Source organism: Castor canadensis, chromosome 8 (genome assembly GCF_047511655.1).
Source record: "Castor canadensis chromosome 8, mCasCan1.hap1v2, whole genome shotgun sequence".
Taxonomy (NCBI): Eukaryota; Metazoa; Chordata; class Mammalia; order Rodentia; family Castoridae; genus Castor; species Castor canadensis.
Genome location: NC_133393.1, coordinates 83,924,574 through 83,950,964, shown reverse-complemented (window position 1 = coordinate 83,950,964; position 26,391 = coordinate 83,924,574). Strand labels below are relative to the sequence as shown.

General features: G+C 39.4%; 1 long non-coding RNA gene across 1 annotated transcript in view; it reads left to right on the top strand.

The window, feature by feature from the left end:
• The window catches only part of LOC109680973 (uncharacterized), a 39,950-nt gene extending 24,230 nt beyond the window's left edge, over positions 1-15,720 (top strand). The window contains exons 2-4 of the long non-coding RNA XR_012450828.1: positions 3,690-3,832; positions 11,108-15,050; positions 15,565-15,720. This is a non-coding gene — a long non-coding RNA (uncharacterized lncRNA). The remainder of the gene's footprint in view (positions 1-3,689; positions 3,833-11,107; positions 15,051-15,564) is intronic.
• Positions 15,721-26,391: the final 10,671 nt, after the last annotated feature.

Sequence of the window (26,391 nt, the reverse complement as noted above, 5' to 3'; positions counted from 1 at the left end):
CTTGAATATCCATTTAAATAGACCAAAGAGTTATACAAACTTAGAAATATGAACATATTCCTACCATGGGAATTAAAAATAATTACCCCAATCCAAAGCTGTATGTGACAGAATAAGCAATCTGCCTCCTCTTTTTGTTTCTCAAAATACCTTCCAGACATTGGGTACATTCAAGGGTAACCATGGGGCTATAAATCTGTGATCAGATGACCTTTCAGAGAATGTGTGTATGTGTGTGTATATGTGTGTGTGTGTTTGTGTGTGTGTGTGTGTGTGTGTAAGAGAGGGACAGAGAGAAAGAGAGAGAGAGAGAGAGAGAGAGAGAGAGATCTTGGCCATCCTATGATTGGTTGAACACCTTTGTAGTGTGGAAAATTATTAAAGCTCCCTGCCCCACTCCACTACCAAAATTTTGTTTGTACAGTCAGTAAAGAAAAGTGATCAGACATTTTGTAACTGAGAATCTAAAAAAGGAGCCACTGGCCTGCTTCTGAGAGAACTGGATTCTGAGGACTCAGAGACCATCTTAATCAAAACAATAACTGTGTCATAAATATAGTTTTATATTCTATAATATAACTACTCTTTATGAATATATCACTTAAGTTTTGTTGTAATATCAAAGAAAGATACCTACGTTTTTCTGAAAGGTTATTAAAATTCCTTCTTTTTCCAGCTATGTGACTGTCTGCGGTTTATTTTTACATTTAAATCTTTAGTGGCAATATGCTGGAGTTGCTTCCAGACTCTCTCACAGCTCTTTCCCTTTCTACCCAAATTTGTGGGACTCCAAAATTATTTGCTCCTACTTTTTGATTCTGCTCACTTGTTCTAGTTGATTAGATAGAAAATACAATTAGATTGTTTCTTCTCCAGTAAGAACATTTTTAGGTTGACATGTGGAGTTATAGCTTATATTCTGGAAGAACTGTGGAATGGTCAGTCCACAGAAAGAATGAACACTTGTGTGAAAACTCCCTGAGACAAGGGGCAGAGGATTGCAGGTCCAGTTGGCTTCCGTTCTGTTCTGAAATCTGCATTTCTTGCAGGTTTCCATGAAGCAGCCTTCCAGACTTGTAACAAATTACCTTTGGCATAAGCATTACAAGTTGGTTTCTGGGATAATCAATTCAACATATACAAAGCAAAAATTTGACCTACTGCGGCATAAATCTTGTAACAGCTACTTAAGTACCTGTCAATATTTCAAAACCCCAACTCTTACTTCCCTTTCCCTCCTTCTCTCTCTAGATTTCACTCACTTCTATTCTCTTCCCCAACTCTTTCTTGCATGATTTTACAACTTCGATTGTTTCTATTTTGGAAGGGGAATCTGTTTTAAATCCAAATTCCCTTCTAATTTTAGTCCTTGCTTCTTAAGAGACATCTACATTAATCATCTTTTTTCTTCAACAACATGCATCCTAAACCGAATGCAGTCTTGCTCCCTCCTCAAACATTGCCTGGAAATTGGTGTGGCCAGGCACCCGTTACAGCCCCTGCCCCTGGATTCTGCAGGGCACCATTCACTGTGTAGTCTTTGTAAAAACCAGCAGGACTGACACACAGTGGCTTTGCCTGTAAATCAAACCATCTTGCTCTCAGGAAGGAGCTGGATATTTCAGCCATATTTCATACAGATGGTCATGCTCCTTTTAGATTTTTTTATTTGAAAAATTTCAAACATATACAAAAGTAGGGTGAATAAACTAATAAACCCTCACGTTCCCCACAGCCAGCTTCAACAATGACCTACTCAGAGTCAGTATCCTGTATCCTACCTACTTTTCTAGGATTACTTTAAAGCAGATTGTTCCAGACTCCCATTGTTTCATCTGTAAACATTTCAATGTGTATTTTTGAATGACATGAGACTTAACCAGATTACAATCTACGTAGTGTTGCACCAACAATAATTTGTTAGTATCAATTATCTTAACACTGCCTGTATTCCCCCAACTTCCTTATAATATTCTTTTTTATTTTTTGACAGTGTCTTTGAATTTGTGTCCAAATAAGAATCTATGCAATTTTTAGTAAGTCCCATAAACTTCCACAATCTGCAGGTACTCTATTTACCTTAGCAATTTAATGTGTTGTTGAGGAAGAAACAGGGCATTTTTGTCCTGAAGAATTTCCTATCATCTGAATTTTGTTACTTGCATTCCTAGGGAATCATTACCTCATCTCTCTTTCTCCTATATTTTCTATAAATTGGCTGGGCCTGACAAAATTCAAGTTCAACTTTTTGTGAGACTACTTGTGAGGTGAATTTGTAAAGCTCAAACAGGAGGTGCATGTTATGTGGTTGTTCTTATAGATGGCTCCATCACAGCTTGCTATACTCAGTGGCAGTTTTAGATTTGCTGGAAAATCCTTGAGGCCAGTGCCTGTGTCCTCAACACCAAGGTTAATGTCTGGCATCTTGAAGAAACCACCCAAGAACACACCTATGACATAAATCATGTCATGTAGCATAGTTTTCTACCAATCCTCTCTAGGAGAAATTAGTTGCAAAATGTTCTCTTCAAAAATTAAAGAAGATAAACTCCTGTACACCTGTTGGAAAAGCAATGACAATTCAGAAAATTTCCCTTCCCAAAGTAACAATTGGGGTTTAGAACACCAATATGGTCCATTTGTAATTAGCTAGACAGTAGAAACACCTCTGATCTACCCATTTCTAGTTTGGTACAATAATCAACAAAACTCATCATCTTTCTACTTGTTTTATTTTTTCCCTCCTTGGACAGACATTCTACCATTTGAGCCACACCCCAACACTTTTTTGCTTTAGTTATTTTTCAGGTAGGGTCTTGCATTTTTGTCTGGGGCTAGCCTCAGATCATGATCCCTCTACCTATGCTTCCCACATCACTGGGATGACAAGCATGCACCACCATGCCTGGCCTCATCTTTCTCCTTTCTGTAGATCATGGACCTGACTTTCAGAGAGGTTGCCCTAAGACCCACAGCTAATACCTGGCAAAACTCAAGACTTAGATCCAGATCTTCAGACTCCAGTTACAAAACTTTTTCTAGCACATGCTATGAAACAGGTCCATTAAAGAGTCCCTATATTAGGTGGAGTCTAACAAGAGATAAAGCACAAACAATAGTTTCCTTTGAACCACGGAGTAATCTACCTGCAGGAAAAGATAATTCTGAATGAAGAGAAGGCCTCAAATAAAAACAGTCAGGTAACAGAGGTTCCTCAAGTTTGTGTAATGACCCCTAACTCCTCAACTTTGTATATTGTTTTAAAAGAGGAAAATAAGTAGATTGAAATTTGCCATTGTGAAAAATCCTCGAAATTATAACCTGCCAGCTGCCCTTGGCCATGGGGTGGTTTGGGCTGCTTGGTGGAATCCCCTCCACCCCCTTGGTAGCTGGGCTTCATGCCCGAGCACTTGGCAGCACTCACTTCATGCGTAAACTAACTGCTGTTGCCACACTGGATATTTGACCAGGGCCTGGTGTCCTTGCCATAAGTGGAAACTACTAAATTAGTACCCTCCCCTGGCTGCTCCAGTGGAAGCTCTGAGATCAGCTCAGTGGCTCCTGACACTTTCAGATTTTACTGCCAGAGCTTACCCTGAATAGCTTGGTTAGCTGAAAAAACTAAGACGTCAGGCAGTTCCAGGTGTAAAGGCCATCACTAAGACAGCTCTCTGACTTATTTCCCACAGGTACCTAGGAGTGTTTCAATTATTTCCAAACCCAGTGAAGCCCTCCTACTCAAGCCAGACCGCTGCATGAACTGAACACATGATACTTGAAGAACACAGCACGTGTGAAAAGCTACAACCAAAACTGAAGATCAAACCTGAAGGTTCAAGGCATCAACCAACCAGGGTCACGATATGCACGGGGTGGGGTGGGGGGGAGTGTGGCCTTCATTTATGGTCTTCCACTGTAAGCTTTTATAGAACCAAGTGGCAGACTTTAAAAGGCAGCAGTTTTGTGATGCACTGTTTGTCTGAGATATCTAATACAAGACAATGATGTGTGTTAAACAACTTTGTCTCCTCCGAGAAGTTGCCTTAAGTTTCTGGGTAGAAGGCATTTCCTTCTTTGTGTTCCCAAAGCATCTAGTTCCTACACTATGGTGTACATTGTCCATGCTGCACACTGGTTGTGGGTCTTTTTCCGTCCCTATAAAAGCAAGACCTGTGTGCTATACTTTCCTGCTGACCTTCAGCTACAACTGTGCCTGGTAACTTAGTAAGTATGTGCTGAATGTTGTTACCTCAACAGGAACACTTTATACACACCATAACCTCTCCTTCTATCATGCCTGCTTACATGAGTTCAATTATTTTCAGAGAAGAGGAAACCTCCTAAAGTATTTTTCAATTAACTACAGAATAGTAGTACTAGTCACAAAAAAATCATCCTTTTTCATTAAAACAAAAACTATGGACTATAAAACAAGACAATTTAAAACAAGACAGTGGACTTGAACAAAGATTACGTTGTCACTTTTCTTTTCTGGAAATAAAGCCATATATATGATTGATACAAACTAAGATGAGACCAGAGCCTCTTCAGCATTGCTTATCCTGACATTTCTTGAAAGCCTGGGTTAGTTTTTAAACAACTCTATGGTTTGGTTTCTTCCCCAGGGCATGCCAGGGGTCAGATGGGGAATCCTGTCCTAAATACAGCTTTTTTAGGATAACCTTTCTGGGAGTGGCTCTGAGTTGGAGCTCTTCGATCTAGGCAAAAAGGTTTCAGGTCAATATTAATATTCTAACAGGATTTCTGGAATGTTCATCTGAAAGCTTTGTAGCTGGGCTGTAACTTCATGTTGGATGAGTAGTGGCCACCATGGACACACGTGGGAAATAGTGCAAGGGCTGGATATCAGTATCCTGCAAGAGGGGCTTCACAGTGCAGAGAGAATTTGTTCCACATAGAACTTAAATCGTTTCAGCCTTGAGGAGCACAGGGATGAGTGCATACACTTGCTGTCAAGTAGAACTCAGACAAATTTCACACAGAAAAGACAGGGAGTGGGGAACAAGAGTATGTCTTAGTACAAACCCCTGTCAAAGTGCTCTGGACAGGTTTGCTGAATGAAGTCCCCACAGAAGCCTTCTCTGCCTAGAACCAGGTCCTAAAAGCCCACTGCTGACTGTTTGAGTGATTTCTTGATTGCACTAAGCCACTGACCTACACATGGCAGTGGAGAAGTTTCTCCTTGGCAGTTGAGGGGAATAAGAAGAGGAAAACCTGCCAGGACATGGAGCCTGGCAGAACCTGTTGAAACTCTATTTCTAGAACTTGGAATGCACATGGACCTGAAAGGCACCAGGGCGCCACACTGACTAGTTCTTAGTGCCCTTAAGAGGAACTGTTTGCAATCTTTGACCCTACATGACCTGGGCAGGTACACATTCCAGCATATTTCAACTGTTTTCATTCTCTATGTGGAGAATTTGTCTCCATCTGCACTTTTCCACCCTCACCCCATGGTGGTGGCTCATTTATATTGGAATACGGGAAAAGAAAAACTAAAACCAAATATTGAGAAGGTCATTTCCAACTTTGAAATCAATGGCTTAAGTATCAGGTCACAAGAGTGGAAAGAGCAGTGACGCATTTTCAGTTGTTGTGTATGAGATATAATTTCGAAATAACCTTATGTAGCACAACTATCCTTTGATTTCTTCCCTTAACTACATGTTTTATTTACTCCAACCACATGAGTAGTTCATCAGATACCTACCTGACAGCAAATCTTGTGTCTAGAATGGCATTCTCTCTTAGCAGTGCTAACAAGCTGCTAAGAAGTCATACCTAAGAGGTAACAGGGAACAGGTTGAGAGTTCTCTGTGCTCACTGCTCAAGAGAATGGAAGCAATATAACTTATCAACTCTAGAAGCATCAAAGAAGGAATGCTGACTACACAAGACAAATGCCCAGAGCAGAAATTTAAAACATCTTATGTCTCACACCTATAATCCTTGCTACTCAGGAAGCAGAGATCAGGAGGATCATGGTTCAAAGCCAGTCCCAGGGCAAATAGTTTGCAAGACCCTATCTTGAAAATACCCAACACAAAACAGGGCTGGTGGAGTGGCTCAAGGAGTAGAGAACTTGCCTAGCAAGTGTGAGACCCTGAGTTCAAACCCCAGTACTGCGAGAAAAAAAAAAAGTCTTACAACAACTACTTAATGTAAGAATTTTTGACCTATCAATAAAGACACAGCAGGAACCTACTCACAATCAGTGAACTGGATTAGCATTTGTTCTAATTTCTTAAATTCTCTCTGAACTCTCTAGAGCCTGTACTAGGATTATCATTTACTTTCTCCATCAAAATTAACCCATAGACTCAATAGATAAAGTCAATGCAGATTTGCAGGACAAATTCTAGAAGATCTGAGGACAAATTCTACTCTAGAATATTGGAGTGAGTTTATAGAGGTAACAAAGTGTTCTTTTTCACATTTGTCCCCAAGTTCAAAGGGAACTGACACAGAGTTCTTAGGAGAACCTTCTGTTTCTGAAAGATCAAATTTGGCTCATTCAAGAACCAATTTCAACACAAAGACGTATTTCTTAGGAATCCATCTCCCTAAGATGTTAAGCTAGCAAAATTACTAGTGATATTCTGATAGTTTTTTTCTTTTCCTTTCTTTTTGTCTTATCTTCTGTATTTTCTGGAGACAAAAATCTTTTAAAATGTGAATCAATCTATATAAACCTGACTATATGAAATAAATGAATGCATCATTCGTAAAATATTTTATGAAGAGTATAGCCATTGCCTCCTGTGTTATTGGAGCAAACCTGATTTTTGATCATTAAAGTGTCATGTTCGTTTACTTCCCAAATGATGATGAGAGAATGAAGTTTTGTATAGAAAATGAGTTATGGCTGAGAAGTAGCTAAAGGATATTCAAGGAGAGTCTTTAGTAGGATCTCCAGTGTATGGGAAGCAGATGCATATTCAGTAAGAAGTTCCACTCTACCTGTAGAGTGGCCCTGATCTGTGCCCTCTTCTTCCCACTGTTCCCGAATAAGTTCCCATGACCACTTGCTAGTCCTCTAACTAACGAGGACATCCTCTCTAACGAGGATGTTCTCGTCCTCTAACTGGCCGCTCTCCTTTCTTCAATCCATCTCATATCAATGATGTAGCCAAGAAATTCACAATAAAGGTCTAGTATATGCTCAGCATATTTTTATTCTTCTTAACACTATAATAGGCACTTTTAGAGACAAAAGGCTTTAAGAAATACCACTGAACTGACTTTTTGAAAAATTTTATTAGTATACAATATGTGCACAGGGGGATATATTATGATATGTGCATATGTGCTCACACTGTATCTTAATTGGACTTACATCCTCCATTGCTCTCCCTCTTCCCCATCTCCCCTTCTTAGAACAATTTCAACAAGTTTCATTCTTCTGTTTTTGAATATGAATCCAAAATACATATTCACCCTCACTCACCCTTTCTTTATTCACTCACCCTTTCCTTATTCCCTCCCCACACTGATTTCCATCTACAGAAAAGATCTATTTCACCCTCCTATCTTTCATCTTTTTTAAAAGTGTATATTAATAGTCTGATGGGGTTTTGCCTTGGTACTTCAGGCCTGTATATATCACGCTTTAATCAAATCAACCCTTGGTACTTACTCTTTCTCTATCATCATGCTCCCCTTATTCAACAACTGTTTCCATATTTTTCATTCTCTAACATTTATTTCCCTCTCCCAAGTCCCATAGTCTCCTCATACAGACTCACTAATAGCCCAGATGCCCCACAACTCATGCATGGATTAAGAAAATGTGGTATATATGCACAATGGAGTTTTATTCAGCCACAAAGAAGATGAAATTATGTTGTTTGCAGGTAAATGGATGGAACTGGAGAACTTCATGTTAAGTGAAGTTAGACAGGTTCAGAAAGACAAAGGCCACATGTTTTCTCTCATATGTGGAAGCTAGACCTATAAGTTAAATATATACATAGATACATATATGATCATATATATACATACATATATATGTATACTTAATTGACTTTTAAATGAGGCACTCTGTCAACCAAATTCATTACCAAGAGTATCTATGGGTAGGAGTATGCGTGCGTGTGTGTGTGTGTGTGTGTGTGTGTGTGTGTGTGTGTGTTGTTCTCATATTAGTTTGCCTTCTTCTTTGAAAAAAAACAATTTTTGACACAGGGTCTAGTATGCAGCCCCTGTTGGCCTGAAACACAAGATCCTTTTGCCTCAGCCTCCTGAGTGCTTGGATTATAGGCTGCTACCATGACACCTAGCTTTTTAACTCATCGGGGTTCTCAATTAAGATGCCTATAAGCTTCGGGAGAAAAATTTTCCCTTACCTTCCAAGATTACACATTGCCTTTTTCTGGTTGTTGAGAAATGAATGCCATGTGCTTGGGAAACTCCAGGTGGTACCTGACAAGGAGAAAGGGCCTAGGGTGTGGAGAAGACTTGGGTTTAAACATGGGCTCACCTCACCAGCTCTGTGTTTCCTCTGGGAGAGCCACTTCAGATCTAGGTACCCAGTTTCCTCCTCTAGACACCTCACTGGCTGGTGCTGAGGGATGTGAGCCTGCTCTGGGTGGGATAGGTTAGAGAAGTTGAGGTAAGATCCCTCCTTTCCTCCTTCTTCTTGCCCAACAGAGGTGTATGTGGGGGGGTCTCTTCTCAGATATGACCTACAGGTATTATTACCATGAGGATTTAATGCTACAGGTATCAAAAAGTGCCTTTTAAAAAAAGGCATTGATATCACTCCCTGACTAATTACTTAATCAGTGAATACAAAAGAGTCTTTGGCATAAGTATGCAAACATTTTTTGGCCATTATTGGTCACAAATATGCCACTTTCATGCTAGCCACTTTTTCAAATAAGGGCTTAATTTTTGTTTTTCTTTCTACATGTTTTGGCTGGGTACTAATAAGGGAAGTGCACAGTAAGTGACCACAAAGCAGGCACAGGTGCGCAGAATTACACATGTTTAATTGTTTAAGATAATAACCAGAAGTATTTAACAAAGTTGACTGCTTTTTATTTCTTAAAGACACAATTCTGGTGTTTAAACCAAATGACCTTTAAGATAACATATGTATTACACCTTAATTGCCATTAAAATCAATTGACTAGACAGAAACCCTAACTGAAAACATTTTTTTTCTTCTGGCTTTAGAATTGAATTTATACATTAATCCACATGCAGATCCTGCTGAAGTTGTGGAGTTTATTATTTTACAATCTAATTCTAGTAGTAGTAAAAATTCTTAGGACAACTTATACTACTCTAATCACCATGTTACTTCTCATATTTAAAAGTCATTCAATTAATATTTCTATTTATGCTTTGACAAATGCAAGTCCACATATCCTTTTAAAATATAATCTCAGATGAAATGTTTTTCTTTAGGTATTAACTGGCTCATTTTCCTGTTCCCTTGTTAATTTCTGCCTTCCTTTCCTTGGTGGGATGATGTTTACATGGGGACATTTTGATCCCCATCAATTTCTCTTTCCTTATTATCACCTGCCTGCCTGCTTGAATTTCACAAGTGGCTGACTCAGACCACTACTCATCTTCCTTGAAATTAAGCCTTTGCTGACAAGCAAACATCTAAGTGATACAGCTTATAAAAGCTTAGATGTTTGAATTGATAGGCCCCTGGAGTAAGGGCAGTTGGCCTGGTTATTTGAGAGGCACAGGAGATGAGAGAGGAGAAAAAGGGGAGAAATCGGGCTTAATGGAGAGGCCACTGTGCTGTAACTTCCGAGAATTTAAACTTATTGATCACTCAACCATTCTTTTGAGGAAAAAAATAGAAGGCTCTGGTTCTGGGAGACCTGTTTCTGGCATCTGTTCTAGAGCAGAAAATGGTAGTTTCAATCTCTATGCATCGCTTTCTTCTTTGTTCCTGTATTTATTCACATGGATCACTGTACTGAGAGCTAATGGAGATTGGGGTGGGGTGGAACTGAGGGTGATAGAAACAGGCATGAATATAAGTCCGACTTTGCCTAGCTTTCATCGCCTGCACAGAAATGAAATTCATAAAAATACAAATTGTCATTATAGGCAGACCTCCACTGTACTTGGAACCACAGTGTCCTCCGTTGTTCCATCTGTTTCATGAGCCCTCTTTTTTCTGTGAAATGCTTAAAGATCCTTTAGGTGCTCCCCAATGCTGGACACATAGCAGGTGATCAAACCTGCTGCCTGAGTTCCATTGGCTGAGTAACAGGCCTCTTCCTTTCTTTGATTATGAATGAATTTGCATAGATTTAGTTAGTCTGGTGTATAAGAAACTAGACCTTGAAATATTATAAAGTAATTTTATTTCATTCAGTAGATTTAATATTTAAAAAAACCTTCCATACCTACCAGCTCTGAGTTAATCATTTCGGTTGTTAAGCTGTTATATAGCAGTCTTCTCAGCATCTAAAAGGACAACAGTTAATGACTGATAAGTCAGGAACAGTTCTGATTGATAAATTAGAGAACGACCTACATGGGAACTCCACTCCATGTGACACATTCCTAGGCCTCTTTATTTTAAAAATATACTTTTACTGTAGGTGAACATGCTTTTTAAATTGTCTCACTAAGGCAACATTAACATAAGTTACCAAGTGTATGAAGCTCATGTTGACTTCACATTTGAAAATTTGACACTAATTTGAACATTTAATATTTTGAACTATTTTGTGGTCACATTCAACAAGTTAAATCAGAAAGACAAATTCTAATGAAATAAAGACCATTCACAAAGATCCCTGTCACATTTTTTTTTCCTGAGAAAAAGGGTACTACATAGTTGAATTTCTTTAGCTTTAAAGATGAATTTGGTATGACAGCTATGGAATTAGATTAGCCAAGAAAGCCTGAGGGCTTAAATAAGAAATCTTGAGGTTGATGACTTCTTTGAAATAAAGCACTCTATAAAAGAATGAGGGTCTACTTATTACCCATGTACACAAAACTGCCAGGAAAAGAGTTCAATCATTTATGCCTATACATTGACAGAAACCGGAATTTTTCCATTGGGTTGACTGATTGCTTTTCTCTCTCTCTCTCCTTTCTGTTGCAGGATGGGGCCATCATCCATCCATGGAGCTGTGTACCACACGCTTTACTGGAAGAGGAGTGACTGGCAAATGAAGTTTTAGAAACTCTCCCAGAGGAAAAGAACATGACCAATGACATTCTCTCTTGAGGCTGGTTGGGAGATAGTAAAGCACCTCTCTGGTGCCTGGAGAGGGCTGGCTGGCTGCCCAGACCAATTCTCAAGAGGAGACATTTAGCACAATGATGGAATTCACTGCTTCCCAAGGAATGATACAGACTTGTAGGCTCTTGTCTTAGTTCATTCAGGCTAGTGTAACAAATTACCATAAGCTGAGTAGCTTAAAAACAGCAAACATTAGTTTCTCATAGTGCTGGAGCTGGAAAGTTCAAGATTAAGGTCCTAGCAGATTCAGTGTCTGATAGGCCCACTTCCTTGTTCATAGTGGTCAAGTGGCACATTCTAGCTGTATCCAGAATAGTTTCCCTTCATGGAAGGGCTAGCTAGCTCTCTCTTCACTCTCTTCTCTCTGTTTCTCTGTCTCCCCTGTAAACCCCTTCCTCGCATGGGTCTTTCTGTGTAAGCCAGTCTGGCTCTAAACTCTCAATCCTCCTGCCTTAGCATCCTGAGTTCTGGTATTATAACTGTAGGCCACCATACTTAGTTTTGAAGTCTCTTTGTTTAGGCACACTAATCTCATTCATGAGGTCTCTGCTTCTGCTCTCATAATTTAATCATCTTCCAACAGTTCCACCTCTTAATCCTATCCCATTAGGAGTTAAGGTTCAGCATGAGTTATTTTTTTTGGGGGGGATACAAACATTTAGATCATAGTAGTCTGAAATTTTTCAGTGACCCAGTATTCTTTGGACTTAAAATGCTATGTTTTGCTAACACAACTAAAAAAGACTACAAGGAAGAAACACAGAAGGCTAAGCTATTAAATTCTAAAGAGAAATGTAAATGTCAAGGAGACCTCACATTCAAGTCAATCTGACCAGTGCAAATGCATAAGACATTTACTCTGGGGAAAAGGAAACAGAACAAGGGGAGTTAGTTATGTGAACAGTGTGTGCAGCAAGCATAAATTCTGATAGCTGGTACATCCATTTACATAATAGGTAAATACTTATGGGATAGACTGGATAAGTCCACTTCTTGCTATTGCTAGGACATGCAAAACTCAGCTTTATTTGATTTTGTTGAACTAAGAAAGAACAATAGAGAGAGAGGCTCTCCAGAGGAAAGTGTTTATTGGGGAGTGGTAGGGGTTGCAATCAGGATATGCATGCCATGGCAAACAAAAGTTAGGGGATATATGTGTACCCAGGGAGGCAAAGCTTTTTCTTTTCTTTTCTTTCTCCCTCCCTCCTTCCTTTTCTTTCTTTCTTTGTTTCTTTATTGGGGATTGAACTCAGAGCCAACCTACCAGCTCCCCAAAGTAAGGATTTTTAAAGGTAAAATGAGAAAGGCTGCATAAGTTGTTTGGTGACAATTGCCATTGGCCAAAAAGATTAATAACAAGGGTGGCATCACTTCAAGGTTGAAAAGGCATTTGCTGGGCAGGTATCCTTGCAGAAGTGGCCTTTGTGTGAGGGTACAGATCTTCGTGAAAGGCTATAGTGGTCTTTGTGTAAGGTTCTGGTTTGCACAGAATTTTTTGTTATCAAGCAAATATATGTTCATGGAATTCCCACCTTCAGAATCTCTTGGCTCCATTTTGCTTTAGGTTTGGTACAAGTGACTCTGTTTTGATTCTGATGACTTGCACAATTTTATCATGACTTTAAATATCTTTCTTTACTCCAAATTATTCTGGGTTTATTTCTTAGCTTAATTCATTCAGAGTAAACTTACTTTCTTTATTTCTGGGGTTTTGATGGCCATCCATTTATGATCTTTACAGGCTGTCTGCAAGATTATGATCCAAAGATAGACCAATTCTGTAACACAGTTGTTTCTGTAATGCCCACAGTTAAGAGGTACAACTCAAGTAGCACCAAATCCCCAAAAGACCAGTGACCACAGACCAGTGTATCAGACCGCACACTGATGGTCCAGGACTGATGGTCACTGTTGATGTGTTCATTGCTGAAGAAAATCCAGAAGATGTGTAAGTCTTGAAAAGAATTTTTCCACATTCCTTCCTGTAATCCATAGTAAATATTTCAGTCAGATGTTGAATGGTACTTCCAACCACAATTAAACAGAATTTTTGTGCTCCCCTCCTGCCGTGTTCTTTTCTTCTTCCCTCCTTTCCTCAGAGGAGTGAGAGTGGGAGAACTGAAGCCAGATGAGAGATTTGTTCCCAGACCAAATCAATTTTTAGAAAAAATTGAAGTACATATTTTAAATTATCAGGATTTTCTTTGTTCTGAGCCTAAGAGCTCTAACAGGTATTTATGAAGTTTCTTAAAGACAACATGAGTCTTTAAGACATTCATCAAATTACCTCACACCAAAATGGAAGACTGCTGATTAGACAGGCAAAATTTGCTTCAAAAGAGGTATGATAGTCAATACAGATTAAACCAAAGAAGTTTTTTTTTTTTTTTTTAACTAAATGTCTTATCTTTTGAGGACACGTTCATGTTTTCTTGAAGCTAATTTCAGTTTAGGTGGTTATCACTGTTTGAGAAAATACAAAGCCAGGAAACACAACTAAGAAGAACCATCTAGGGCTGGGGGAATGGCTCAAATGGTAGAGCACTTGCCTGGCAAGTGTGAGGCCCTGATTCAAATCCCAGTACCACCAAAAAACCCCCAAAAAACAAAAACAAAAAAACACAAAGAAAACCCATTTTGTGCATTAGAAAAAGCAATGCTTGCATGTGTTTAGATAATCTCCAGATTATCTAAGTCCAGATTCATAACAGTAAGCCCTCAGACTTGAGGAAGTCCTGTCGCTCAGGAATGGAGCAGCACTGGGTACTATTTTCTTCTGGCGATGTACGCTGATTATTTGTTTTGCTTTCTAAGTAGTGATCTGAACATTGCCTTCTAAGTCAGATGCTTAGCTCTAAGAAAATGCATCTCACCCTGTTCCCTAGTCTTTGTCTATATTTTAAAACATTCAACCCATGAAAACATTTATTTCAAAGAGAACATTACAGAACTTCAGCTATCTAATTAATTATTTGTTCTGTAAATTCCTCAAGTGCAAACACTTGACTGCCTCTAATCATTTAATTACTTTCTGCCAGCAGGGAAATATGAAAAAAGGGTTTGTTTTTTTTTTTGGTGGTTGTTTTGGTAGTACTAGGGGTTGAACTTAGAGCCTCATGCTTGCTCTGCAGGCACTTGAGCCATGCCCTTAGCTCTTTTTTTTGCTTTAGTTATTTTTCCAATAAGGTCTTGCATTTTTGCCTGGGGCAAGTCTCAGATGGCAATCCTACCTACATGGTAGGACTATAGGTGTGAGCTACCATGTCCAGTTTTTACTGATTGAGATGAGTCTGGCTAACTTTTTGCACTGTGATTCTCTTAATGTCTGTATCCAGAGTAGCTGGGATTACAGATATGAACCACCACAACTGGCTGCATAAAAGTTATATGTTAGTGGCTTTTCATCACTCTATCCTTCTCCTGCTGTTGGCAAGATATGCTTTCAAATCTTTTTTAAAATATAAAATATGTAATACTTAGGTATGGTAGATATTATTCTAAAATATTGTTCCAACTTAATGTATTTCAAAGTCTTTACCAGGAAGAAACACTCAACCTAAAAGAACACAATAGGAAAAACAAAACACAACCTTGGCGTCGACTAGGAACCACGAGGGGTCATGTGATCTGTTGCTGCTCTGCAGTCACCAGTGGTGGCATCTTAGACCATTCACTCCAGCATTATGGGCCTCCACTTCCTTTTCTTCCAGAGGGAGAGCTTTGAGGTACCCTCGAGCTTATGAATTCTAACAGTGAATCCAGATGAAGGCAAGATTGAGCCACCCCGGAGCTTAACAAACAGGTAGGATGGAAGTAAGTAAGGGAGGAGAAGGCTGGAAGGATGAGGTTGTGTTAGAGCTTCCAATGCTAGAATTTAAGAGATTCAACATTGGAGTAGCTATTGGAGGTCAAGGTCAAGACCGTGAGAGGCTATTGTGAGTGGAAACAAAGGCCGCTGAAATGCGGCTTTGGATTTGTGTGGATGGATTACTAACACAAATACTGAAAATCCCCCAGAAGATGAGGGAAATTGTGGTGGAGGGGAGGACTGTGAGCCAGAGGCCGACATATTTAGTGAGCATGGAATTCAGGACTCATGGACAGCTGCATCAGTGCCAGACACTTTGGTTCAAATCATAGCTCTGCACTGAGCACTGCTGATCCTTGTCACCTTGCTTACCACTTCAAATCACAGTTGACTCAACCGTAAACCTGTGTGAACAACAAAGACTGTCCCAAATATCTGTTCTTTGTAGCAGATGCTAACAATTGCCCACCAATAGCCATTTGCATCTTCTTTTTACTTTTTTTAACAGAACAAACTCTTCTGTGAAGCTAGACGCTCAAGACAGATTGGACCCAGCCTTAGATCCACTGTATTCATTTTTGCCAATCATGATGATCCTTCCTTCCCAATCACTGACTTAGGAAAGACCCAGTACCAGAGATGTAGGATAAGCCTGGTAAATGACTTCTGGGAAATGTTTCTTATCTTTTTACTTTGACTTGTGAAGATGTAATATTGAGAGCTTCTGCAGCCATCTTGTTACCATGAGGAAAACAGAGGATGAGCTGGGGGTGACAGCTCAGAAGATGAGAGGAACTCCCAATTATTAAGCAAAAGCAGCATTAGAATGACTAATGGCACGAGCTCTGAAAAATCATCTGGGAAATTGAGAGTTTAGACTCAAATGTAATCTAAAAATTATTCGTTCTCTTTTGGCCCTATAGAAATTGAATTATTAGGTTATCAGGAGAGTAGAGGGGGGGACCTTTAAGTGAGAAGTTAACAGAACTGCTTTTTAAGAGAGCAGTGACTAGAACTTTATAAATAAATTACTAGATACTCTATACTTCTTTCCCTGCTGTTGTCATGGGCTGTAAGAGGCAAATTGATTTGGTTCAGGAAGTATAAAGTGAGTCATAGGAAGAGAATCTGGTTCAATGATTTTGAAATGTATTAAATGTCAAAGATAATAATTTAAACTCCTTTTTTTTCTAGTTTTTGGGGAGGTAACTCATTTTCTAAATACATTTAGCAGGCAAAGTTGGCTTTTAATGTATAGTGATTCAGACAATGTGAATTTGTTCACACAGCTTACAGCTATTGACATATCTGAGAGCAAACCAGAGCACAAACACTGTAACCTGTTCTCATTTTCCTGCATTCACATTCCTCAAAGGGATATGGCTATTTGGCTCATTTGCTATAAACCCGATAGGAACCTTGAATAATTTACTAACTTTGAGTTGGCTTTAAACTTAATCTGAACCAAACACCAGCCTAAACACATTATAAATGGAAACATTGTGTATATATACTGGATGCATGCAGGATGCATATATATCCAAAATGTTTAGTAACTGTTGTGGCCTGATGCCTGACACTCAGAATGGATGCCAGTTGAAGCAGTGTCCGAGGAGGCCCATACTGCTCCAGGAATTAATCCTTCAGTTTTATGTCATGGGAGGGTGGGAGGATCCCAGAGGAGGATATGGGGTGACTTGAGAAGGGGTGCTGTTTGCCAACTGGTATGGTAGTATAGATTGAACATCCCTAATCTAAAACCTCTATATCCAAAATGTTTCAAAATCCAAAACTTTTTAGTGTTGACATTATGCCCCAAGTAGAAAATTCTTCACCATGAAACTTTGTTTCATGCACAAAATTATATAACTATATGAAATTACCATCAAGTTATGTGTATAGTGTCTACAAGCTAATAAATTTCATGTTTAGACTTGAATCCCATTCTCAAGATAGCTTATTATGCACGTATTCCAAGATCCAAAATTCAAGACATTCTTTTTTTATGACTTTATTAGCATATAATAGTTGTACAGGGGGATACATTGTGGTATTTACATTCGTGTTTAAAATATATCTTAGTTGGATTTACCTCCTCCATCATTTTTCCTCTTTCCCTTTTCCCCCTTCTTAGAACAATTTCAACAGGTTTCATTTTTCTGTTTTCATATATGGATTCAAAATACATCTACAATATTCACCCTCATTCTCCCTTTCCTTGTACCCACCCCCTCCTACAAGTATCCTCCCTTCCCTGGGGAAATATTTATTTTTTCCCTCCTACCCTTTACTTTTTAAAATTAAGTGTATATTGATAGTCCAAGGGGGTTTTGGCTTGGTACTTCAGTTCTGTATATATCATGCTCTTATCAGATTAACCGCCTCTCCTCCATTACTTCCTCATTCTCTATCACCATGCCTCTCTATCACCATGCCTCTCTAATATTCAACAGTTTACTGTACAGTGTACTATATTATATTCATATATAGATGAGTTGTTCAATATTTTTCATTCTCAAACATATTCATTCTCTCTCCTACCTCCTGTAGCCCTCCCTGCAGACTCACTAATAGAATTTTGTTCTCTGTCTCTGTCTCTGTCTCTCTCTCTATATATATACATGTACATATATATACATATATATGTATATATACACACACACACACATATATATATATATATATATATATATATATATATATATATACATATAACCATGTGCTTCCACATATACATTTAACTTATAGGTCTAGCTTTGAAATCCAAGACATTCTGGCTCCAGGCATTTCTTTTAAGGAGATTCAACTTACATTTCAATCATTTAATGAACAGTGTGGCCACACTGGGCCATTCCAATTAAATATCAGCCCTGACTGTTGACTGCCAGGAAACTGACTTAGCATATAACTGCCTTCTCCAAAGTCATCTCCAGTTAGATGGTTGGGTAGCATGGGCTGTTATCCCAGGTCTCTTGACTCCCAGTGCCCCATTATGTTCACCTCTATATGCTAGGGAGAAAATGAAAATAAGAACTTCTGTTGCTTGACCACCTGATCAGGGACAAGGCAAAAAAGGTAATTGTATTTTTGTAAACCAAAATGAGATTATCAATACACTGTTAACTTGAGTGTTAACATAGATTTTTCTCTGATTATCTTAGGAAACCAAGTATTAAGTCTAATTTGGAGTGTTTATTTGGAGCTAGAATTGAGTATTCTGCTTATTAATTGCATGAACTTTGAATAAGAGTCCTTACATCTCTGAAGTTCATTTTTTTCTAATCAGGAAACGGAAAGCAACAAGCACCTGTCCATCACCCAGGATTGATGAAAAATGGTTAGAGAATGGAAGGTGATAGAGATCAAATATGGTTTGTCCCCACCAACACTTATGTTGAGGCTTGGTCCCCAACATGGTAGTGCTGAGAGTTGAGACCTAGTGAGAGATGTTTGGGTCATGGGAGTAGGGCCCTCACGAATGGATTCATGCCTTTCTCCATGAATTCTCAGTTTCCCAGGACTGGATTAGTTAATGTGACAAGGGTTGTTATAAAGTGAACTTGGCTTCCTCAGCCTTTTGTTGTCTTCCTTTGCATGTGACTGCTTCTTGCTCTTCTCCTCTTTACCATGAGTTGATGCACCCATCCAGTTTTGGGCTTTGCAACCTCCTGAACCATGAACCAGGTTCTTTGTAATTTACCCAGTGTCAGGTATTCTGTTATTGTAACAGAAAATAGACTAAGAAAATTGGCACCACACAGTGGGGTGTTGCTGCAACAATATCCCACTGAAGAGATAGAAGTGGTTTGAGAACTGGGTAATGATCAGGGACTAGAAGTTTGAGAACAGGCTAGAAAAAGCCCAGAATACCACAATGGAGAATTAAGGACAATTGAGGGCTCAGAAGAAGACAAAGATGCCAGGGAAAGCCGGGAACTTCATAGAGGTTACTTTAAGTAGTTTTGATGGAATGTGGATAGAAATGTGGACTTACTGTGACATATTGGTGAGATCCTAGATGGGAATAAGGAATATCTAATTAGGAACTGGGTGAAAGGCCATCCTTGTAATATAGCTGAAAAGAACTTGGCTGCATTGCTATGTTTGTGCCATAGGGATTTGCATATTTTTGAAGCAAAGCATTGAATATTGGGGAATTCTTAGCTTGGCTGTGCAAAGAGTGAAAAGCATGCAAGAGTGCACTGAAGCAACTGTTTACTGAGAGATTAGCATGAATAAGAGGGAGGCAGGTATTCATCATCAAATAGCCCCCAGGTATAACTTGATTTCCCATTCTGGAAGGCACAGGTGGTAAGTCATGGCCGTGTCCACATTCATGTGGTGCTAATTCTGAAGGTGTACACGCAAAAGCCATAAGAGCATGTGGCTCTCCACCTAGATTTCCAAGGACATATACTGACAGTTCTGGGGTCCTTGCGGCATTCCCACCCCCACTCCCACAGCTCCACCAGGCATTGCCCTGGTAGGGACTCTTGGTCTGACTATCCCCTGCAGCAGGTTTCTGCCTGGACTATCAGGCTGCCCAGTCTCGGACTTTCCAGCCTTCAGAGCCATGAGCTGAAATAAATCTCTTTTCTGATACAGGAGTACAGAGAGAACTAAAGATTCCTTGAGAAAGTGAGAAGGAGAGAGAAAGGAAGAGAAAGATGCCATCAGCCTGTCTTAGTTTCTGAGTTTTTGTTTCATTTCAGTTCACATTCACCCCACAAATATTCTCCTTTTTCTTAAAGTAAGCTTAGTGGTTCCTGTTCCTTATCACAGAGCTCACCTGAGTATTTACACTCACAGAGCTAGTGATATTAAAGGAAGGACCAGAAACTAGATCTCCTGCTATTCCTTAGACCTTCTTCTGGTAGTGTCATGCCCTGTCTTTCTCTTTCCAAAGAGAATCTATATGCCAAAAAAATCCTCTTAGATTTGTTTCAGCTTTGTTTCTGGTCAGACTTTGTAAAATTTACTTATAATTTTAATAATAATATTACTTAAAAAGACATCTTTCCAGGAAGTAGTCTGGTTAACTACTGTTTCTTTGTTTACAATTGCATTAGGCATTGTCTATCTTGTCTATCACAACAAATATTTTAATTGCTTGATAGACTCAGAATTTATGTTCATGCTTCCCTTGCAATGGCTGGCTTCCTGCTGCACCAGTCCAAGCATATTTGCACCAGTTCTGGTATGCCTCAAGGCAGCTTTGCCAACATGCAGTGAGTCAAAAACTAATGCCTCTACAAACACAAAATTGCACACTGAGGAGATTATCTTTAAGAAAGACTTCAGAGTCCAACAGATATGTCACAAATGGTTAGACAACATTGAAGTTTAGCAACTAGGAGCAGGATGAATCACAACTATTTCATGGACAGTACACAGACTTTGACTCCAGGTCATAAATTGAACTTAATAAAATCAGATGGCATTAATATTCCTTTTCCTACTCAACTCTTCCTTCTATGGGTAAAAGATGCTAAACCTTCTGTTCTAGCACAATAATAATAGGGAGGAAAGATAGATATTTAAAATATTATTAGGCTATGAGAAAGCCACTCCTAGAAAATGGGAAGAAAATGTTTGACCAAGGAAAAACCAGTAATGAACAGCTTTAAAGTGGTAACAAAACCATGAACTTTGAAGACCTGTCAATACTTATTTCTCATTAAAACACATTTTGGAATGCATCCCATTGTATTCTGGGTACTAATGAACCTGTATTTAAAACCTGAACACAGAAGCATCTCTCCTGCTTCTGAGACAATGGCTGGAAAAATGTATGAGTCTGTGGTTTGCCTAGATGGAGCACAATTATCACCACGTTGCACAGCTTTTTTATCTGTCCTGTCACTGCAAAAAATCTCACTGTATATGTGACCTGAATACAAACCACCTTGTGGAAAAATTCCGTAAATGCAGAGTAGCCTAGAGCACCAAACAGCTGCTTTTCTTTTCTTTTCTTCTTCTTCTTCTCCTTCTTTCTCCTTCTTCCTCTTTCTCCTCCTCCGCCTCCTCCTCCTTCTTCTTCCCCAAACAAACAAAAGGAATTGCTGGAGAATAGGTCCCCAAATCACTGGGCCTCTTGATAGTACTGTCATTTTCATCTATCAATATTAATTTCTAAACAACACCATTCAAATTACTCTGCTTCAACCCTGAGGAATATAAATACTGAGATAATAATGAAGCTGTGTTTTTCTAGTGACACAGACTTAAATGATTAGCTGAAAGTCAAATGTTAATGTCACAAAACAGAGAAGTAAAACATAGTCAATGTATTTTGCTCATAGTTAATAACCTAAACTAGAGAGAACAACCTTAACATAGCAAGGAAATTAAAATGTGGAGGCTCAGAGTGTTTATCATCCAAATGTGTGGAAGAAGTAGGTGGCATTTCATTTGCTTTAGCCTCCTAGGAAGACTGGTGGGACAAAGGGCATGAGGCAAAAGAGGAAGATGAAAACATGTGGAGGTGGATTGTTGGACAAAATATGTGTCCAATTAGGCATCTGTGCAAGATGAGAGAACAGCTGAGGACACGACTCCCAACCTAAAGCCCCCAAGGGCTCTGAGATAGCATGGAAGTTCTGTTATGCAGAAATGAGATATGAGATTCCTTCCTTCTCTGGCTTCCATTTCTACAAGCCCACCCTTCATTAATCTCCACCCTTTTCTTTAAGTCAATTAAATTAACATTAATTATGTTGTTAGTAATGTCCCTAATGTCATCCTAACTTCTATCTATCATGCATTATGAAACTGTCCTCTTGGGGCTTTTCATAAAATCATGAAATGTAATGGTTTTGAGTTGAATTGCGTTCCCTACAAAAGATATTTTGAAGTCCTAACCCATAGGACCTCAGAAGGTGGTCTTATTTGGCAAAAGGGTCATTAAAGATTTAATAAGATGAGTTCATACTGGAGCAGGGTGGGTCCCCAAACCAATATGACTGGTGTATTTATTAGAAGATGGTCATGTGAAGACACAGAGATATGCAGGAGGAATGCCACAGGAAGATGGAGTTGAAGATTGCAGTGATGCATATACAAACACACTCATGGAGGATGCCCCTCCACCCACCAAAAACCAAGCTACCCCTTAACCTTCCTCAAATCTCCAGCTATTCAGCTCCTGGCAAGAGACTGTCTACTCAGCATTCAGAGTTCTGAGCCTCTAGGATGCAGTTCTCCCAATCTCTAAGAATTGCTTCATGGAGCACATGTTACCCATGTTACACTTGCATGCTGACCTTAGGCTTACTAGGAAGTCAAAAAGTCAACTGAACATCAGTCAGAAAGTGTGAACTCAGAGCAAGGAGTGTTAGTCAGCTGAACTAAGTATTTAAAGGCACAAGGCATATCATCTCACACTGAGGACATCTGGGCTGGGATGTTGACATCCTCTCCACTGGGCAGAGCCTGGGCTCAGCATTTTCAGCCTTGCTCTGGTGCCCTTTTCAGAGTGCACTGAGCTAACCGACCTCTTCCCAAGGGCAACATTTTTTTCACTTAGCTATATTAGCGTATTAATTAATTGCATAAGTTACAACTTGGTCTATGTGTTGGTTCAAGAAGCATACGTCAAGACAGGATGAACCTTGCATAGATTTTTATTAAGGGCAGGAACCAGGAAAGGCTGGACAGCCATTGTACCATGATGTGAGACTGACTCTGAGTGAAGGAGAAAGAGAAAGGAAGGAAGGGGAAGTGTTTAAGAAAGTCACCAAGGCCTTTGAGGTCAGTGATGAAAGAGGGAAGGAAGGGTGGCTAGAGGCAAAGTGGGCTGAAGGAGGAGGTTCCTGTCTTCCAAAAGTGGATCTGCCTCAGTGTTCTTACTCCACTGAGTCATGGCTCTGGAACAGGTCATGGGAAACCTGGCCTCAGTATCAACAAAATGAAGGATTTCTGAGCACAGAAGCTGGGGCCCTTGGTCAATTATGCATTCTGTCTTCTCATGGCTCACAAATTATCCCGGGGATACACTTTTTCTTTAAGGGCACACATCTTATTAATGTATGGTTTTAAAATTTAACTGCCAGAAGCAATTTTACTTCTCATTTCTTGGAAAAAAATCTCATGTGACGTGACCTCAAGTATTTACAATACCTGTCTTGTTTTAGTCTGTGCATCTATTATATACATGCACATGTGTGCGTAAACACACATACACGTTTTGTAAGATGCATTTTTGCATTTTAAAATGAGAAAGTCTTAGAAGCTCAACATTTCCTGACATGTAACTTTCTCCAAACAGGTAGTGAAATGATTCTTAAATTGAAGGATCCTATTAAAACACTGTATTAGTGAGACACCACAAAATACACATTCATAACAGTGTCTCAAGGTGAAAAGTGATACACCTTCTACCTTGCAACACTGATCACATTTAATGAAACACCTATCTCAGACTTATACTTTATTTCTCTTTAATGAGAACAGATATTGTCCTTAGAAATAGTAATTTCCCAACCCTCAGTAGTGGGAATGGGTAGAACAAACAACAGTGTATATAATTTTTATAGTGCATACCATTCATCTAGCAATTTGAAGGGTATGTGGAGCACAGCTCCTCTGCCTTGTGGGAGGGAAGACAGAAGATTGGTGAGAACACATGTGAATGTGTTGATTTGGCAGGACCAAAGGGAGTGGGGCTCCTGATCCTCTGGGAATAAAGAGTTCTTAAAACCATGGGATACATAGCACCCAGGAGTCAAGGAAGCAGCAAAATCTGCCATCTGCAAATGAAAATCTAAGGTTGTTGTCTGCTTTATTATTGAGCCTGAGATAAATTACTTCATTAGTTTCTACTGGAGCCTTTCCTTCCTTCCTTCCTTCCTTCCTTCCTTCCTTCCTTCTTTGGTTCCCTCATTCCTTCCTTTCTTTGTCCCTCCCTTCTTCTCTCCCTTCCTTCCTTTCTCTTTTGTATTTCCTTACTTCTTTTTTTCTTCCCTCTATAATCCCACCTACTGGGAGGCAGAGGTAGAACAGCTGTGATTCCAGGCTGGCCCCAGGCAAAAACATGAGACCTATTTGAAAAATAACTAAAGCAGAAAAGGGTCAAGGGCATGGGTCAAGTGGTAAAGTCACCTGTCTAACAAGCATAAGGCTGAGTTCAAACTCCAGTACCACAAACAACAACGAAAAACCAGAAACAAAAATCCTTCAAATTCATCATCTGTAGAGACTTCAGAGTAATAATAACCCTACTAATTAGAACCTACAATCATATTTTTTCCTCTCAGAGTCAATACTCTAATTTTACAAAAAAGTTACAAACAAACCATCAAGCAACTTCTAAGATGGTTTTCAAATGTTGTTTGACTCTTTTACTCTATGTAGTCATCACATTCCAATTGCATTATATTTGTTGTATTGTTAAAGGAAGAAAATAAAATGAGGGCTCGCAGAGTGGTTCAAGCAGTAAGAGCACCTACCTAGCAAGCATGAGGCCATGAGTCCAAACCCCAGTGCCACCACCACCACCAACAAAAAAATGTTATTTAGCGAGTTAACCCTTAGCAAGACAGACTAATCAGTCTCTTGTTTTGCTCTCCTAAACATTGCTGTACTTTTCAACACATAGGTAAGATACGTAACCTCCTTCAGACCATTGCAGCCTCACACCCCAAGTCACTGAGAATTGCATCAGTTGCTAGGAAGCCCCAGTAGCATCAGCAGCCTGTTCTCCTATGCCCATCTTCCCTCTCCATGGCTATCCTGAGAACAGCCAACTAGAGAAGTCATTCTGAGCTTGGGTCATGGCTCAAGAGGTAGAGTGCCTGCCTGGCAAGCTCAAGGCCTGGAGTTTAAACCCCAGAAGCACTGGGGTTCAACCCCAGAGGGTTGGGGGTTGATGAGGTGTCTCCAAAACTCCCCTAGCTCTTTAGGCATAGACCAGGAGAGAAATGCAGGCCAAATTGTGCTGGCCGCTCTCCCTCCATTACACACACAGACACCTCTCCTCACACTATGCTGCACTTTTGTCACTGCTGCTCCTGGTATTAAGTGAGATTTGACTACACACAGAAAGTTCTTTTGAACTCAGAGAACACATGGAGAACAGACAGCCTGAGTCACACAAACTCCAGGACATCATGTTTGGACCCCGTGATTTATAGAGTATGTGCTTAGTAAATGTTTGTCAAGAAAGTGAATGTGTGCACACCACCCACTGACAATTGGTGCAATTAGGATTATTCATTGGGAGATTTATCACCTTCCTTCCAGTTCTGAGTCATTTCCTCTGCATGTCTCAGGGATCCTATGTTCAAAGAATTGCTGCTTTGGGAGTTAAGATGACCCTCAACTCTAAAAATTCAGGAAAACATCTATAGAAGCTTGGGTTTTTCCATTCTCAATCTTGGGTCATTCCAATTTTGCAAATGACTTTCAGCTATTCTCTTGATATTCCATCTGTGGCTTAAGTTTTATGTCTTTAAATGAAATTTCTATAGAAATGAATGTGCAATATGTGTGCCAAAATTCATCAGAAATTGAAATTCTTGGGTGAGAAAATTTCATTACTTGGGTATTTATTTAGATTTAAAGAGTGTACTTACTTTTTAATTTAATACTCTCTATGTAACTGGCTTTAAAAGGTAATAACATATAGAGGGATTTTGAATTTTTAAAACATGCTTAAATTCCAGAGGCTTAACTTAAATCTAGATCTTTAGGATTGTGTCCCATGTGGCAAGAATGGGGACAGAAAGGAGACACTTGTCACTTTCTGTGCCTGGAGAGACTGTAATGACCTTTCCCCATTGTGCCAGATTCATACTTCCCTCAAACCTAGGGTTTGCCTTTTCACTTCTGCCCTTGCTCAGAGCTGATGACAGAGACTCCTTAACCATCATGTTCTCTGGAGAAACCTATTCCCAAGTCCTTTGTCACATCTCTGGAGAATAACACTATTGGAGGGACAAATGTATGTGTTGAAGTAGCAGATAATGTTGTAGAGCTTCACGCAAATTATACACAGCACCTAAACATTGGTCAGAAAGGCTGAATCAATGGGAAAAATATTATGCAAATACAAACCACTTAAATAGATTTGTTTAAAAAGGTTAAACTTGTTTGTAGCAAGATCATCCTGGTGTTTTATAAGCCTGAGCCCTAGGAGTAACCTTTGTCTGTCTTTGTCTATGCTTCTTTCAGAGCCCATGTAGTTTTCATGATAATACCTTGCACATTCCTCAGAGCAGGACTGAAACAATAAGCAATATCTGTTAGTGGCTTTAACAACAGTGGCAATGACTTTTGTCAAAAAATTTTTAAATGACATATAATTTGTACTCCTTCATTGTAAAATAACTATAAGTTA